The following is a 16,895-nucleotide window of genomic DNA, read 5'->3' as shown; positions in this document are numbered from 1 at the left end:
CTTCAAATCATATTCTACAACATAAACCCAGTTATATATTATCTCTCTTTTTTTACACTGTTTTTAACTTTCTTCTTTGTGTAGTAATAATAGATCTAAAATGTCTTAAGATGAACTTGGACACATGCCACATCCTAAAGAAATTTGTGCTTTATGATTTTTTGGGCCTGGCTACCATTTTAAGACACCCAGATCCACAACAGGCAGTCTCACACTGCATGGTGGAATTACACACTTGGTTGACTAAGTTTTTGCCCCCTTGGCCCCACCAAACTCTAAAACCTTCATCCTGCTGTCTGGAGGATCAGTGAGCTAAAGAGTTTGCATGCACTGCAGTATGCTAGATAAACTGACAGGTATTTAACTGCAGCACTGCAGTCAATGAGCACTTTCCCCAGTTGTTATGCAATAAAACTCCCTAACTGTTTTCCCAACACTGTGCCAGCAGTGAAGAAGAACTTCTGTTTTAACGCCTGACCTGTTGGAGTGTATGAGCAGGGCAAATGTCGGGTTCCTCCCTTATTCATTTTTTCTTGTTTTGTGTAAATGACACTCTTTACTGGAAAGGCTGCATGGTGTCACACAAACACTTCATGGTGACATCCAAGTACTTCCCCTATCCGCTTCACTCACTTACAATAACACACACTCAAATGCCCAAACACACACAGATTGTAAATGTTTTCTCTTGCAGTGAAAAAGGTAGCTGAGAGTTAGAAGAACCCCCCAAAATCTGATGGAATGTCCCACAGCCAAGACACACCCACAGCTCACAGTTTCATCACTATTAACTGTTGAAATTGTTTTTGATGAGTAAGCAGTTTAAGCCAGCCTACTGACCCATTTCCCATGCCAGCCACACACATGAAGGAAGGAAAAAATTTAATAAAATCAATGTAATCCTTAATTTACTAAAAAAAAATCTCAAACACCCCCCTCCCGCAGCCCCCAATTTAAAACTACAAATTGGGGAACGGGAGTGGGGGTGGGATTGGGAAACTGTTCTGACACACATACACACTCACGCACCTCTTGTGCTTACTCGGGTTATGTGACTCAGTCGTATTTCCACTGTCATCACATTCTCCCTCTCCCCCTGGCGCGTGTGTGTAAAACTTCAATGTTCCTCCATGTTCGTCATCATTTATAGTAAAATGGGCGGTGATTGTTCATTCACACACACACACGCACACACACAGAGACTCCTATTGAGATCACGGGACAAACGGAGGCGGGGCAAGCCGGGGCAGCACACAGTCAGGAGTGTGTGTAGAGCGATTTGGAGCTTTAACTTTTTACAACCCCCGACATCAAACGCAGAGACAAAACGCTCCGCTGGTTTCCAAGCCAATCGATCTGATTGAACGGAAGTAAACCTTAAAAGGCTTTCTTGTTTTGTTTTCTTCGCGACCCCATGCCAGCACACTCCGCTCTTCCTGATCTGTGCTCGTTTATTGTGGGCAATAAAGTGACAAAAAAGCCCTCCAGTCGGCCACAAATTCTTATTAACTAGGCTACTTGTCCAATGACCATAGACATAACGTGACTAACGTTTAATGTCTGTGGGCGTAGAGGCAACAACAACAACCAGCAATATCAACAAATATTGATTATCTCCAATTAGATATTAGCACATCCCTGGACTGTTCGACTTAATTCTTTCTTACATTTTTCAGTTTTAAACTTTTTATACATCGTTGTGCGCTTAAGAAGAGAAACTGCACAAAACGATCCGGTAAAAAACAAAAACTTGCACGCCGGCCGGGTGTTTTGGTGTGTGTAGCTACTCATCATATAGATCAGCCAACTATGGGCTTCAACTTGGTCTAAGATAAAATAAGTCAAAAGTGTGTTTGAAAGTCAAAGGGTCATTTCTGTTTGTCGTTCTAGTGTTTCCTCTAAAATTTATAAAATGATAAAAGATCACGTTGACCAAACGGTGTAGTCAGACTTTAGTGCTATATCCAGCTCTGAAAATCAGACCTGAAGGACAGCACCAAAACACAGCCCCTCCCCCAAAACGAGAGGTGATGCAAATCACTTCCTTTCAATCCGGCTCTTTGTGTGCGCAAGGATTGACTGAGGGTGATGGGGGTGGCAGCTATCCATTCACTTTATACGGCTGCCGACCTCAGTGATCCTGCCTACCCCCCACTCCTACACACACATACACACGCACACAATGGCGTGAGATCTCCTTACACAGGCATTTTTTCTTTCCCTGTCCACTTGCTCTCCTTCCATTTTCTTATCATGGGATTCAAGGCAAGAATGACAAAACTTTAACCTCGGGTGTCCCAAAGCAATATGAGGATTAGGTCATTTTTATTATTTCATGAATAGATGTAGGCTATAAAAACGACTCATTTGTAGTGTCATTACATTATCCGTCATTTATATGGGCCGAAATCCACACTGAAACATCATTAAAAACACTATCAGATCGTGAAACAAAAAAAAAAATCACATCAAAAGCCAATTCATAGAAATTACTCTAAACCACGTGTAACTGAATAATTAAACATATCCGGTAGAGATGATCAATCGTGGATATCAGGAAAAAGAATTCTCCGAGTTGACACAAACACGCGTGGGATTAAAGAGCCAACTGTGGTTCAGAAAAAAAGGAGAGAATTCCCCCACCTTATCGATTACAGACATGCCAGGGTTACGCTTGAATTAGGCTACTTACAATAATTCACCCATTGCTGTTCTTAATCACAACAGAGGTCATTCTAATCATCAAGAAACATAGTTTAACAACCCTTTATCTAATGATGAAGTAAGTCGAGACATTGAGGAATAATATGTTATGAGCATTAACTCCTTATAACGCAATCGACTGGACCTTTAAATGCTGCCAGTTCACACAGCAGCTTCTGCACTCACCGGTCATTGAGGTATTTCAAATGGACGCTGAAGAAATAAAAATATCCAATTAGTAATATGTATCCGGTTCCTAGAGGGCCACTGTTGTCTTTATAGCCTTTGTATCCGCAAGTTTGGAGCTCCGAGTCTGCAAACAAATTCCCGGCCAGCCGGCTGAGCGGAGAGCAGCCGCAGCTCTGTAATCCCTGTTAGTCTCTCTTGCTTCCTCGAAACAACCATGAAACTTGAGCTGCCTAATGGCCGGAATGCTGCTTTGATGTCCGCGACAGCCTTGTTCCTCTCTATATTCTTCTTCTTATTCCGTTCAATGGCTGCCTTTGCCGTGCAGCGAAAGCATCGATCGCTTCGGTATGTGTGTCTCTGCTTCGAGATCCTTTTCTCATTTGCTTCACACACAGGCAGGCGGGATCGCATTGAGCTGAGCTGTGTTTTAAAGGGACAGAGCCACGCACACTGAAACACACGCAAAACGAAACAGAGGCGCACGCACACGTGACGTCACCGAACGGCCCCGGAATTCCCTGACAGCGCAAACAACCACTGAGTCCAACTCCCGGTACCGGAGCTGCCCCTCATGCCCCCCTTTAAAGGAATATTCACCTCAGCCTTTTCATTTACGCCAGTCTTCTTTAGGCTGACTCGTGACAGACTGCTGGGCTCTGTTATCAGCACCATAGCAAATTTCCGTGTGACCGTCTATTTATGGATGAGGAAGAGTATTACCCCCTGACACCATTATTTTCACAGGAAGGCAGATACAGTTTCATAGTGATACGATTAGATCTATTGGACTATAAATACGACAATGTTATGGCTATGAACGCTAAGGATACTAAAATTAAATTCATGTTAGTGTTATGCACTGTAGATTTAATGTTTATATTGTTCCTTAAAGCATACACACTTGATTTGAATGGATAATAGCCTAAGACGTTATCAAACACATTTTTTAATGGAAATTGTTTTATTCTACATTGTAAGTTTATATATTTAGGTTACACTTTCTAAATTGACACCAAGTGTTTTTGAGCAGTAACTTATAGCTTTTTTTCATAATTAATAACCCATTTAGGAATAATTCAAAGATCAGTCAAGTGATTTTTACAAACAGCTTTTGGGTTATCAGGTTGCAAAAAGACCTTTTACTCGTGTTTATATGGAATGCTTAATGTGCTGTTTATATATGGAATGTAGTCCAGATCATATAGGACCAGTTGTTCAAAAAGTCAAATTGAGGTTGGAATGATCCAGATTGAAAAACAAAACTTTACAACCTTTCAAGATTACACTTGCTTTAAATTAAACTACATATCCAAAAATACTTACACTTTTTATGACGAGATATATAACCAACGGAGGACAATGTATAGATTATACATAACATATATCTGTTCCTGTCCAGTTGGTGGCTTTAACATATGCAATGAGAGGCAGGCACCTAATATCTTGTGTAATGCAAACAGGGTTTTGAAAAACACGAATGGGTCTATCTAAGGCTGAAAACATTTGTTCCAGCTTTTCCTTGCCAAAGTAACCATCCTGTACTCTGTAATAACGCCAAAGTGCCACATTGGTACAACCAACAGTATGTGTCACACTCTCTAGAAAACACACACACACACACACACACACACACACACACACACACACACACCATGTGGAGGTTATATTTAGAAAGCCCTGCCTCAGCAAGTCAACAGGAGGCAAAATTAGCTACAACAGGGTTGATGAGCGTGTGTCACGGATGATGCTGAGACAATGACACAAGGATACACATGCAGTTTATTTATGTTAATAAAAATTCTAAAAACAACATTAACATTCTAAAAACAACAATAAAAGCAGAACATTATGAAATCTAAGTCTGCCTGGATGCAAATCAGAGATGCTGTCAGTCTCTGGCAGTCTCTTCCCCTCTTACCTATCACATCAGGTTACACAATATTTTGAGATATCTACATGCATTTGTACTATGCTGTTAAGAGTGGCAAGAGTTGTGTGTACGCTAGATTCTACCCCCTGATGAAGTAAGTGCATGGCATGTGCTGTATGTACCAGGGCTGTATCTAAAGTCTATTGTCAAGTGTCAGTGATTGTTCAATAATGTTTTGTGTTGAGAGAGAGGAGGGACACAGCACAGTGGGGAGCTCTATGATGCTGGGAGGCAGGATGCTCATAATTGAATGGGGAATCATTTGTAAAAAGGCTGTGTGGATAAACCAGCAGTGTACAGTCAGGATATATACTGTATGTATATCTTTGTATTTATAACTGAAATTGTATTTAATTCTAATATTGCTCAAATTGAGTGAAATTAAGTAACTATAGTGTATGGTTTATTTGTGCAGAGGAACACTGACATTTGCAGAATCATTGCCTGATGTGTACTACTTGTGTATGTAGCCAAAGCTTATTTCCAACACCAGGCCCTTAATGAGCATTAGGTGTGTTGAGAGTGCCTCAAGTCTGTCTTTACTTGGCTTTATGTGTGCCAGGGTATGCGTGTGAGTGTGTATGTGTCTGTGTGTGATTGCTCTGGAAAGAGTGTGGTGGAAGACCATTAGCCCTCAAAAGTGAACAGGAAGTGGATTGCTTATTCTTGTGGGCATGGGTGGTACTGTAATGTACCACACACACGGAACCCCCCTCCACATACACGTATACACACACATTGTGCGCATGCGCACACACACAAGCATCTGAGAATATTAAATGTACAGTATGTCTGAACTCAATTCCCATCCTTCCTCTCCCACAAGGGAAGCCAAGGCATTACAGTCTTTCCATTGGGTTCCAAATGTGTATGTGTGGCAAGCAGGGGCAACTGAGGGAGGAAAGATTAGTGACGAACTGTGTGCTTAAGTTCTTAGAGCTCTTATACATAGATAGGCATGCAGGCGTGTAATAGTGTGTGGCGGGAACTTTGTGCAAGTAATTACAGAGATCCGGGACAGGGATGGTTAAACTCTCACACTCATATACTTTATATGTACAGTATCTATCCACAAAAGGTCTGCTCCTCTCAAACTGGTAGAAACTCGGTATAAAGTAATAAGCATCTGTGTTTTGATGCTCTTCTTCAGGAGATGCTGCGAGCGGAGATGCTGCTGCATCAAAGGTCTTAATTCATAAAACACAGAAGAATCCATTGTCTGTACAAAAACCCAAGCGTTCTGACACTGTTTGGGGCTGACTGAAGGTAAAACACTAGTGATAAAATATAATGGCGTTGCACTGAAAAGAACTAGTCATTTGCAGTTACAAAATATTATCTGGCCAGACTCATATAATATACTCATTAAAGGCTTAGTAAAACAACTTCATTAAAGGTATAAAGTGTTTTTTTTGTGTGTGAAATGGAAGCTATCACTAAATTAATGTGAAGAGTTTTCATGTTATATGTCTTTCATGAGGACGGGAAAGATGAATGGACAGATGGACGAATGGTAAATGGTAAATGGTAAATGGACTGTACTTATAGCGCTTTTATAGTCTTTGTGACCACTCAAAGCTGCTTTTACACTACATATCACATTCACCCATTCACACACACATTTACACACTGATGGCAGAGGCTGCTACGTAAAGTGCCCAACTGTCAATCAGATATCACATTCATACCCGTTGGCTATGCCACCGGGAGCAATTTGGGGTTCAGTGTCTTGCCCAAGGACACTTCGACATGTAGCCTGAGGGAGCTGGGGATCAAACCTCCGACCTTCCGATTGAAAGACGACCGACTCTACCACTGAGCCACAGCCAATGGATGGACAACCTGATAACATAGTGCTCTCCGATGAGGTCCAAAGAACAACAGCAGAATAAAAAAAGTATGTATGTGAGTAAGTGTGCTCTGCAGTCGTAGGAGACTGTGTTCCTGGTACAGATGGTACCTCTCATCTCTGATATGTAGGATTGTGTGTGGGACTGTGTGTGTGTTTGTGAATGTGCACATGTGGCATACTATGAGTCAGCATTTGGGTAGCCTGAGAGGCCGACAGACGTGATAATAATCACCTCCACGCTCATACTCACACACAGTCACACTGTGAGGAGACCAGACAGCCACACAGGCAGTCAAGACAGACAGACTAGCTTAACAAACCCACATATAGCAGCCATGTTTCCATCTGAATGGAGGGACAACAGTCCCGATAATTAGAGCCCTTATGCAAAGAGAGAGCGGCCGATAGGCATCCCACCTTCCCCTTTAGTTTCTCAAACAACAAGCAAATTCTAAATGTAGCTCTTTGATAAGCTAAGCACTCCAGTCATGCCTAATATAATCATTATCCCAAAGTTAAAAAGAGTGGAAAAAGTTAACTTCACTTACAAATGTTACAAGCTTGAATGCTCCTGAAGGAATACATGATGTTTTCATGATATCGTTTACCTGATCAATTTTCCTCTTAAGGTGAAATCATGAACACGTAATGGTGACTACAATATGAGCTAAGAGGCTGTTCAGACCTGGTATCAACATGTGGTTTTCGTGATAGGATCACAAGTGGACAGTTCACACCTAGCATTAACTAGCCCCTTGAATGCATCTTCAGTGACTTGTGATCGGATCAAACTTTCCCGCTCTGTATGCAAATAAACACGGAGGCTCAGTCTCCTTCATTAGACTTATCATATAATAATATAAAACACCATATGAAAGAAAGTGTGATGCAGACTCACAGCAAAGAGAGGGGGAGAGCTGCTGCACACGAGCAAAGAGGGAGGGGGAGGGAGGGAGCAGGTGATCCGGGCTAGAGTGACAACATGATATAAAACTTTGTTTGATCATGAAGCATGATGCTCCTCCACAGCTCTGTGTTTATCAGCTGTGATACACAGCAAACTGGAGTCTCTGTTAACAGTGACAGACAGAATGATCTGTGCGATTAACACACAGATCCATGTTTTGAAGCGTCAGTCTCCTCTAAATTAATAAATACAGTCACGATCTGTCTGTATTTCCGTGCACACTCCGCTCTCATGCATAAACTACATTTACATACATGCTGGAGTGACATGATTCATGTCACATGAAAAATAAAGGAAAAAAACTATTTTTAAGAGACACAGCAGAGAAATATTAAATCAGACAGGAATGAAAGGAGAGTTGGCAGTGCTTAATGTGGCCCAGGACACATGTGTTAACACTACCAGACATATGTGGATAAATGTGTCCCAGACCACCTCGATATGTGGCCTGAGTGATCGGATCTGAATGCGTTTTCAATCCGTCCTGGATGTGTTCACACCTGTAGTTGAGGCTGTCCACTTGTGATCCGATCACAAAAACCACATGTTGATGCCAGGTCTGAACAGGGTCTAAATCTGGAAGTTTTGTGTACAAAATAAAAGCCTCAAAACACATGGGATTATTATTAGTTTTATTAGCTGTCTTGGAGTAATAATATCCATTTAGTATTATCACGGTTAATGCAATACTATCTGACCAATATTCTGACCTGCAGTTCAAAACTTAGAAAACCCAGTTTACTATCATGTGTATGCTGTGTTTCGAAACATACCAGTCTTCAGTAATATGAAACATTTGATCATTTTGATCATTGGTATTCATCACTTGTTGTTTTGTTTGACACTTACAATCTTGCTGTTAATAGTTGTTTGGAAAGAGCAAGCTAAGAAAGAGCAAGCAAATAATTTACCCTTTCAATTCTTCCATGAGATATGATATTCTAAATAGGCATGGGCATTTCCAGTGATTTCAATATTCGAGTAATCTAATCGAGTAACCTTATGAACGAGTAATCGAGTATTCGCAAATTATATATTTTTTTTACCGTAAGAAAAACATATGTCCGACACGGAAATAGTAGGCTGTACGCCTGTAAGATAACATTAACTAACACTTTTACATTAATGCAAATAAATTACCAGCTATGGAAAGCAAGTGCAATTTTAAAAGCACTGAACAACCTTAACAGACCCTAAAATTAAAGTTGTTGTAACATTTCTTTGTCACAGCATTAACGGACTGAATCGACTTTCGTTCTGTGTTGCTTAACACGTAACTCACGTTTTCTACTGTCATATCTGTTGTCCAGCGTGATGGTAGCTTGTACTCCAGTTTTTTCTACGCCATCAGCTCAAGGAAGCCTTCTGCTTCCACAACACTTAATGGGAGCATATCTCCAGTCACCATTTTTATTATAAGCAGGCTAATCTTCTCCGCTATGGTATCCTCACCACGACGTATGCTAATAGGGGTAGCAAATGATGTGATATGAGACTGCCTGTTGTCTTTCTCCGCTGGCTTCTCCTTGTGCTTTAAGCGCATGTGGTTAAGCATCGAACTAGTATTTCTATAGTTTAACACCACATATCTTGCACAGCAACGTTATCGTCATCTTTTTTTTGTCAAAGTACTTCAAGACATCACTTTTCCTGTTCACGACATGGTTCATGTAACTGAGTTAAACTACTTTAGCCGAAAACAACACATGCGCGGCTGCGTGACTAGTGTAACGTACCTTGAATAATGACATCAACACTGAGTACTCGAGTACACGAGCATTCGTCTCCATCCCTAATTCTAATTAAGTCAAAAGCGACCTTGAAGTGCAATGAATGCAAAGTTTAATATCTGACTCAGATGTCTTAACATACACAACCTTTTCAGAAATCACACAAATTACTCATAAAAATAAATAACATTGTGTTTTTCATGAGATTTATAAATTAAGCAGTCTAAATAACCTCATGATTTCTCAACCCACTACCTTCTTGAAAAATGAATATGTGTATGTAGCGCACGCCCCCTCTGTTGTACTCCTACTCCTGTGTTACTCATGCTTGTTTGACACATCTTGCCCTGTTGCTCTACCGGGCTAACCTACACACTGTACAATGGAGCTTGTGTGTGTGCTTGTTAACATAATATCTATGTGTGTGCTTAATGGCCCTTACATTTTGAGTATTTATGGATGAACATGTCACGTAAAGATAGAAAGAGAGTAAGCAATCAGTGGAAAAGAAACGCAAAACAGTCAACAAAATGACAGTCTTACCTCGTGATCATGGGTAATGTAGTCTGTCTCTTTCAGCAGGCCACCATGACACCTCACACCTCCTGAAACCACAACATGGAGTAACAAAGGTCAATGCAGAGGTTAAACAGTGGTAAAAACACCAAAAGAAAGAATCCAGACTTAAAAAGGAAACTGTAGTGTTACTTCATCAGTATTCTTCAATTAAAACAGAACACTCAATATGGACTGAAGTACAGAATTTGTAATTTTGTATTCACTAAAAAGCTGACTACACTCTTTCAGCCATTTAAGTCAATGGCCTTTTTAAAAAAAAATCTGTGGTCTAAAATTGGTCTTCAATGATGTGTGTTCGGATTAAGCATTTCTATTCTATTGCACAAGACAACCAGAGCTTATTTTTATTTCATTCACTTGTTTCATCATTCATGTGTGACGTTCGCTGACTGTTCTGTGGTCATGATGTTGCTAAATGTCATTCTGTGTGGCTTATGAAACAGTGAGTGTGTGTCAGCCAAAACGTGCAGCAGGGCCGGGACCAGCACTGCGGCCATCTGTGTATGTGTGTGTGTTCCTCAGGTGCCGCCTGTTCAGTGATTCTAAGGGTAAGGGCCACATGTCTGAGAACAGGTGGTACTCTTGTGTACCTCCCTACCCCGAATACAAAAATTCAAACACACAAACACACACACACACACAAGGATCTCTGCTTGCACCCTGTGAACATGAAGCACCTGTGATGATGCTCAAACCATTGAACAAGCAGGATTACACATAAATACACCATAAACAGAGAAAGAGAGGAACACATTTCAACTCATTGATATCTATGTTATACACAGAATTTGCCCATTTAGCAACTGGTTTCTCATCCTTCCTATTCTTACATTTCTCATGAAACCCTACAGCCTGTCGTCTCACCCTCCCCCTCCCTCTTCTGTAACATCTATTTGTACCTGTGCACACACAAAGACACTGAATACATATTCCTTAATAAGGGAGACACAAACTTTTGTTGTGACTGTACTGTTGGTTAATGTCTGTGTTATATTGTAAGCATGGAAGTGATTAATCTATAAAAGATACACAGATGTATTTGGTGTCTGGCACACAAACCAGTCCCTTAAAGTTAAAAACCTTTCATGCCTCTCATCTTTCCTTTCACATTATTCTATTTTCTTTCTCTCGTGTCTTTCTTTGTCTCACTATGATATTCTACCTACTGGTCTGCAACATGAAACACGCCCACACATGGTGGCTTCCATATGTTTCTTTATTGAGCCTGTGCACGCCACACCAGTGCAATATACGTAGCCTAAGGCAGCTTGTGTGAGTGTGTGTGTGTGTGTGTGTGTGTGTATGTCTGACAGTTGTGTCAATATATGGCAGATATAGCTAGCTCAGCCTTCACTGATCTCACAGCCTGGTGGCTTAGGCCTCAAACATTTGAACTCAAGGTCAAAGGTTACACCCCCTAGAGGGCCACAGCTGGCAACACTGTAAAGGTGGACTGGCTGTGTGTAAGGCCACCTTTAAAGAAGGCATACCAGAGAGGGCAAGTGTGTGTGTTGGAGGCCAATGTTTCTTTCATGACTCATTGAATAAATGTCACAAGGTTTGACATAATCATTTGACCTTAATCAATATTGGTACTATGGGAGGGTTCTGGGAACGATAAAAGAGAGAGAGAGACCTGGTCAAGGCATAGGAGAAAAACAAATTTACCTAAAAAGGTGAAGCAATTGTTTAAATTCAAATGTATTGAAACAGACAGAGACTGCGTGTGACAGACTTCAAAGGTATATTTGCAAAGTGAGAGGAATATCTAAAGGAAAATTTAGTGAGAGATTGAATAACACACAAAGCAGTGTTTATGCAAAGGTTAACTAGTGGGTGCCTCTCTCTCACTGTGCTGATGGGTTAACTTCAAAGGGAGATGCTGTGGGTGGAGCAATGACAATGACCTACAGTCACTCTGTGAGTGTTTAAAAAAAATAACCGTGCGCCATCTGAGTCTTTAGATAGAAAAAAAGGAGAGAAAAAAGTAGCAGAGGTGGAGAGCAGGGGAGCGAAGAGGCTGAGCGGGATGGCAGCAGGCGGAGGAGCAGGAGGAGAATGGAGTCGCTCACCTTAGCCAGACAAAAGATGAAATAGGAGGAAAAACCAAGATAGGGTGAGAGAGATAAGAAGAGAGAGAAAACAGAGCAGTACTGGTTTGCCAGATAAATGGTGGAAAGAGAGGAATTTAGTTTTTGTACTGTGCAGAGTTGTCTTACAGCAGTACTGAGTTTAAAAGCAAAGGGGTCTGTTTGATGCTGAAGGAACCAATATTTGACCTATAGTGAGAAATTGCTGGATGTGTATCAAAAGTATCTGACTTCAATCTATCCAGCGATATTTAGGATATTTGATATGCACTGTAACCAGTGACTACCACACAGAAAATCCATCAAACATTGCTGCCAAGTGCTTTTGTTTAACAAACAAAAAACTTAAGGCTACACCCCTGTCTTACTGCTTTGCTGAGTTCTGTACATACTGACCAAGTGCCAGTAAAACCAGTAAAAAACACACTAATCTGATGGCAAACGCTAACACACACTTCGCCTCTGCGTGTGTGAGCCTGTATGGCGTGAGTAGAGTAGCCATTCTCAGGCTGCTCTTGCCTTTAGTCACTTGTGATTCAGTAGGTCTCTTCAAGTTAGGGCAGCAAACTTCATACCTGACACACACACAGAAAATAGCAGGCTGCAGCAGGAGTAGTAGTAAATGACTGATTGAATGCTTTTCTCAGTCACGTTCTGCCTTTGAGCCTCCTTATGCAATAGCCATTTGACGCTTGTGTGTTAAAACAGGTTAAAACCTTAATGAAGCTTTAGTGTTGTCACATGGCTGTGGGTGGGAAGAAGTATAATACAATCATTATTCACGTAAGAATCATATTATGAGTAAGGACACTTTGTTTCGTAAAGTACTCCAGATCCGCTTGAAATGCTGTCATACCACATCCAGAACATGTGTGTTAGATAGGGATGTGGGTTGATAAGGACATTTGTAAGAGGATTCTGCTGTTTATGATGTTTGAATGGCAGTGGGGTGGTAACTCTCCCTCTTTGAAGGATAATCATACAGTAGTGCGTTTTACACATTCCAAGAATTAAAGGGGATCATTTGTTCTCCCTCTATCTGTTAAAACTTGTTAAAAGTGGCTATGTGTGTTCCCTCCACTCTCTTTTTCAAACTTCATATATCTAAAACAGATATATAAAAGATATTAAGATTAATGTTTTTGCATTTTGCTTGTCAGCTTTTTAAAAGCTCCATGGGTATGTATTAAATGTCACACTACTAAGCCCCATATAATGATATATTTAAAGTGTGGAAATGATATTATTTTGTCAGCATCAATAAGAGAAGCAGCAAGTCTGTCTTGTGCCTCATTTGCTTGTAAACATGCATGTGTTTGCAAAGTCGGAGCTGGCAGAGCTACAGACAAGTGAGGAGGAGTGTCAGCTTGAGTGTGGTTGGGGCTGTTTGGCTGGGTGAACTTCTGCCACATGGCTTTAGTAAAAGGTCATGGTCAAAACCAAGCCCGGCTCACAAACCATAACACCCACTCTGACTCCCACACACACGCGCAAGAAACAAATGGATAAATGAAGTGAGAGACAAGACAGACGTACTGACTCTCTCTTTGGGGACAAGCAGAAAAATGACACCCACTCAAGAGGAGGAGGGTGACAGACAGACTAACAGACTATAGCCATTCCACACACACCACGAGGCTGTCTGAAAATCCAGCAGCAAAGAAATAGAAAGACAGAAAGACAGACAAGCAAGAAGGAGAGAAGACAAGAATGAACAGTTGGTAATGAATTCTGTCTAGACACACGCTTATGAAAGCAGCCAGGCTGTACCTACTGAAGAGCTGTAAGCAATATGATTATGTGTGTGTGAGAGAGTTTTTGTGTGAGTATGTGTGAGATGTTTCTGCAAGCATGTGAAGCGTTTGACTAATATAACCCTTGTCATGAGCTGCTTTTACCCTCACTGTCCTTTCTCTTTTTCCTCTGTCACACACAAACCACGCAACAGCAGCAAAACAGAGCGTGTCCCTCACAGCTGTAGACAGCATTGAGGGCTACAGCAGTCGATGTGACGTCAATCCTCCAAAATTAAACATGGCTTTGACATCAAACCCTGAAACTCTGCATGCCTGAGACTTGTCAACTCTATCGCTAAGAACAGATTCCATTAGAAGGCAGAAAATTAGCAGAGCACAAACATCCTTGGCTAAGCATGAATTACATTGGCATACCTTTTTTTGTAGTGCCACAATCAGACCAAAGTTTGCACTTTTATAAAATAATTAGCAACAATCTGAGGTATACAGTTACAGAATATCTTTTTACAAAATGGTTTGCTCTATAAGATTGAAACCCTTGTGAAAACTTAACCATATTTCGCAGGGAGTAATGGAAATCTGTAAATACATGTCAGGCACTAGTATGAAATATGCCTAGTCTCAAACAGAATACAAAATGGAATTTGTAATAGCAAGATTGATAGAGCTCATCAAATTTCATACCAAACAGACATGGAGATCAAACTAGTAGTGCAGATCATTTAAAATGATAACATTCACGTTACACTGTACAGTAATACAGTCAACAACAACAACAACAACAACAACAACAACAACAACAACAACAACAACAACAACAACAACAACAACAAAACTCCAGTCTCAGACTGTGTATGCTGACACACTGCTGTGAGCTCTAAAACAATAACACTAGAATGAAGAGGAGGAGGCAGCCGGCAGGCCTAAACTCGCTCAACACACTCAAATAAACACACACACACACACACACAGTCTGAGAAATGTTGCTGGAGGCTTCCCCTTCATACAAGCGAAACAACAACAACAAAAAAAGAAGAAAAACATGGATATATTTGGTATGATATGTTTGTTAAGGGTGTTAAGTGTTGGGAGTCTTTCGTCACCCTTTTTATGAAATCTGTGTGTTGTTTTGTGTGCATGTGCAAGTGTGCGTTGGGGTTTTTTATGAAGTAAGTGTGGTTAAGACTGTGGGCATTAGCCCAGGATGCACTCTAACTGTCTGTTGGGCTGACTGTGTAGTAGCGTGTGTGTGTGTGTGTGTGTGTGTGTGTGTGTGTGTGTGTGTGTCTGTGTGTGAGAGAGAGAGAGAGAGAGAGAGAGACAGATGGAGTTGGAAAGTGGTCAGGCATGCCCTGCCAAGCCCACATACCATTGCATAGGTTCTAAACTGTACTATCCAGTTGCACACTGCCATTTGAGTCAACGGTCACATACCAAAAGACCTGACAGGCCTTTATAATGACACAGATGTGTGTGTGTTTGCTTCAAACCACAATGATTTTAATCCCTAATAAATATAAAAGGCTCAAAGTCAACATTTCTTATTTGCAAGCATCCACACAAGGTGAGATTAACAATGAAAGCATGTTCAAACGCAAAAGTGAGATCATGCATGAGGAAGCAGTGGAGGATGTCTGTAAAGGTCACAGTAAGGTGCATGTACTGTTTTTTGCCTTTGCTCACAACAACTTCATCTTCTGTGGCTAATGTGATGCCAACTTGGTTGCTCATACTGTCTTCACAGGACCACACACACATCTCATTTATGTACGTGGACAGTGTGACAAGTACTCAATCATTTTGACCACCAAGTAAATGAGAGACCAACACCTGAAATAAAACATAGAACATCAAATTTGGGAAAATTCTTGATTTGGTAAAAGTGCTTTGACTGCCAATGACTGGCTCTCCTGAGACCAGGCAACTGGACTTGGTTGAAGTTCTTGAAGACGTTTCACCTCTCACCCGAAAGGTGAGAATCGTGACTGTACTGTGTGTGTGTGCTTGTGTGAGGTAGATAGATTATAAATACAACATGTAGTGGGGGGAGTAAAGCGACTCTATGGGGCCAGATTTCTGCATTTGATCCTTCTACATCATGTATTGTGTCCTTATTGTAGATATGTGCAGCATGCATGACTTTGTCCTTGTATTTGAAGTGTTTGCATGTGTGTGCATGTGTGCATAACCATGTGTCGAAGACATGTCTGTGTGTGTGTGTGCGCGTGTGTGTGTGTGTGTGTGTGTGTGTGTGTAAATGTGTGTCCTTGACCAGCTGCACAGGGCAGAGGAAATGAGGCGGAACTCAATCTGGTCCACACCTGTCTGTCTTTCTCTCTGGAGGGTGGAGCCTTGGGCCTCAAACGCACACACGCACACACGTGCACACACACACACACACACACACACACACACACACACACACACACATACACACTACTCAGGGCGCTGTTCACATGAGCAGATAGATTATGCATGCAGCAACCAGCTAAGGAGCTTGGATCTATTAATGTATGCACTGAGACAATTTTATGTTTGTGTATGCTTCATGAGAGAGGGAGAAGGTCAGGGAGAGACAGGGTGAGATAGCAATGATGTGCATTAGTGTTTGTATTAGGATGAGAGGGAGGAGGTATTAAAAGAGACATACACAGCAAGTATAGAGTAAGAGGGAATGACAGAGAAGGGCGAGGGGGAGATTTCTTTAAAAGAAAGCAGACACGAGCAAGATGGGGAAGATGTAGAGAGGATGAAGATGATGAGATGGGGAATGACAGTTTGAGCCACACAAGGGCAGCAAAAGAGAGTAAAAGAGAGAGAAAGAAAGAGAGAGAGATTGCACTAGTGTGGGGCGGGTTACTCCGGGACGCCAGAACCCAATGACATGACACAGATGCACTCTGCTACTGTGCAGAAAGCAGAGGGGAGGAGGGGCAGAGAGGATAGACCAATAGAGGAGAAGAAGAAGAGGGGGATGGGCATGTAAGAGCTTTCTAGTCGTTTTTCAATTTAATTGTCAAGCTAATTTTAAGACAACCTTTGAAGTAGCGCAAGTAAGGAATGCAAATTAGGAATGTTTCCATCAACGGATTTGGAGA

The 16,895-nt window shown here is 41.3% G+C and overlaps 1 protein-coding gene across 3 annotated transcripts in view; it reads right to left on the bottom strand.

The window, feature by feature from the left end:
• The window catches only part of kdm6ba (lysine (K)-specific demethylase 6B, a), a 94,719-nt gene that overhangs the window by 21,246 nt on the left and 56,578 nt on the right, over positions 1-16,895 (bottom strand). For 2 of the 3 annotated variants that reach the window (XM_069671972.1, XM_069671973.1), the window contains one exon: positions 9,915-9,976. The gene's annotated coding sequence lies outside the window, so the exon portion shown is untranslated. Of the gene's footprint in view, positions 1-2,889; positions 2,940-9,914; positions 9,977-16,895 lie in introns of those variants that run through there. The other variant, XM_069671974.1, reaches the window with a different exon arrangement.

The sequence above is a fragment of the Semicossyphus pulcher genome, unplaced genomic scaffold (assembly GCF_022749685.1).
Source record: "Semicossyphus pulcher isolate SPU_LCO1_2020_fin unplaced genomic scaffold, fSemPul1.0.p SCAF_21, whole genome shotgun sequence".
NCBI lineage: Eukaryota > Metazoa > Chordata > Actinopteri > Labriformes > Labridae > Semicossyphus > Semicossyphus pulcher.
The sequence above is the reverse complement of the archived record's forward strand: the minus strand, read 5'-3'. Positions and strand labels throughout refer to the sequence as shown.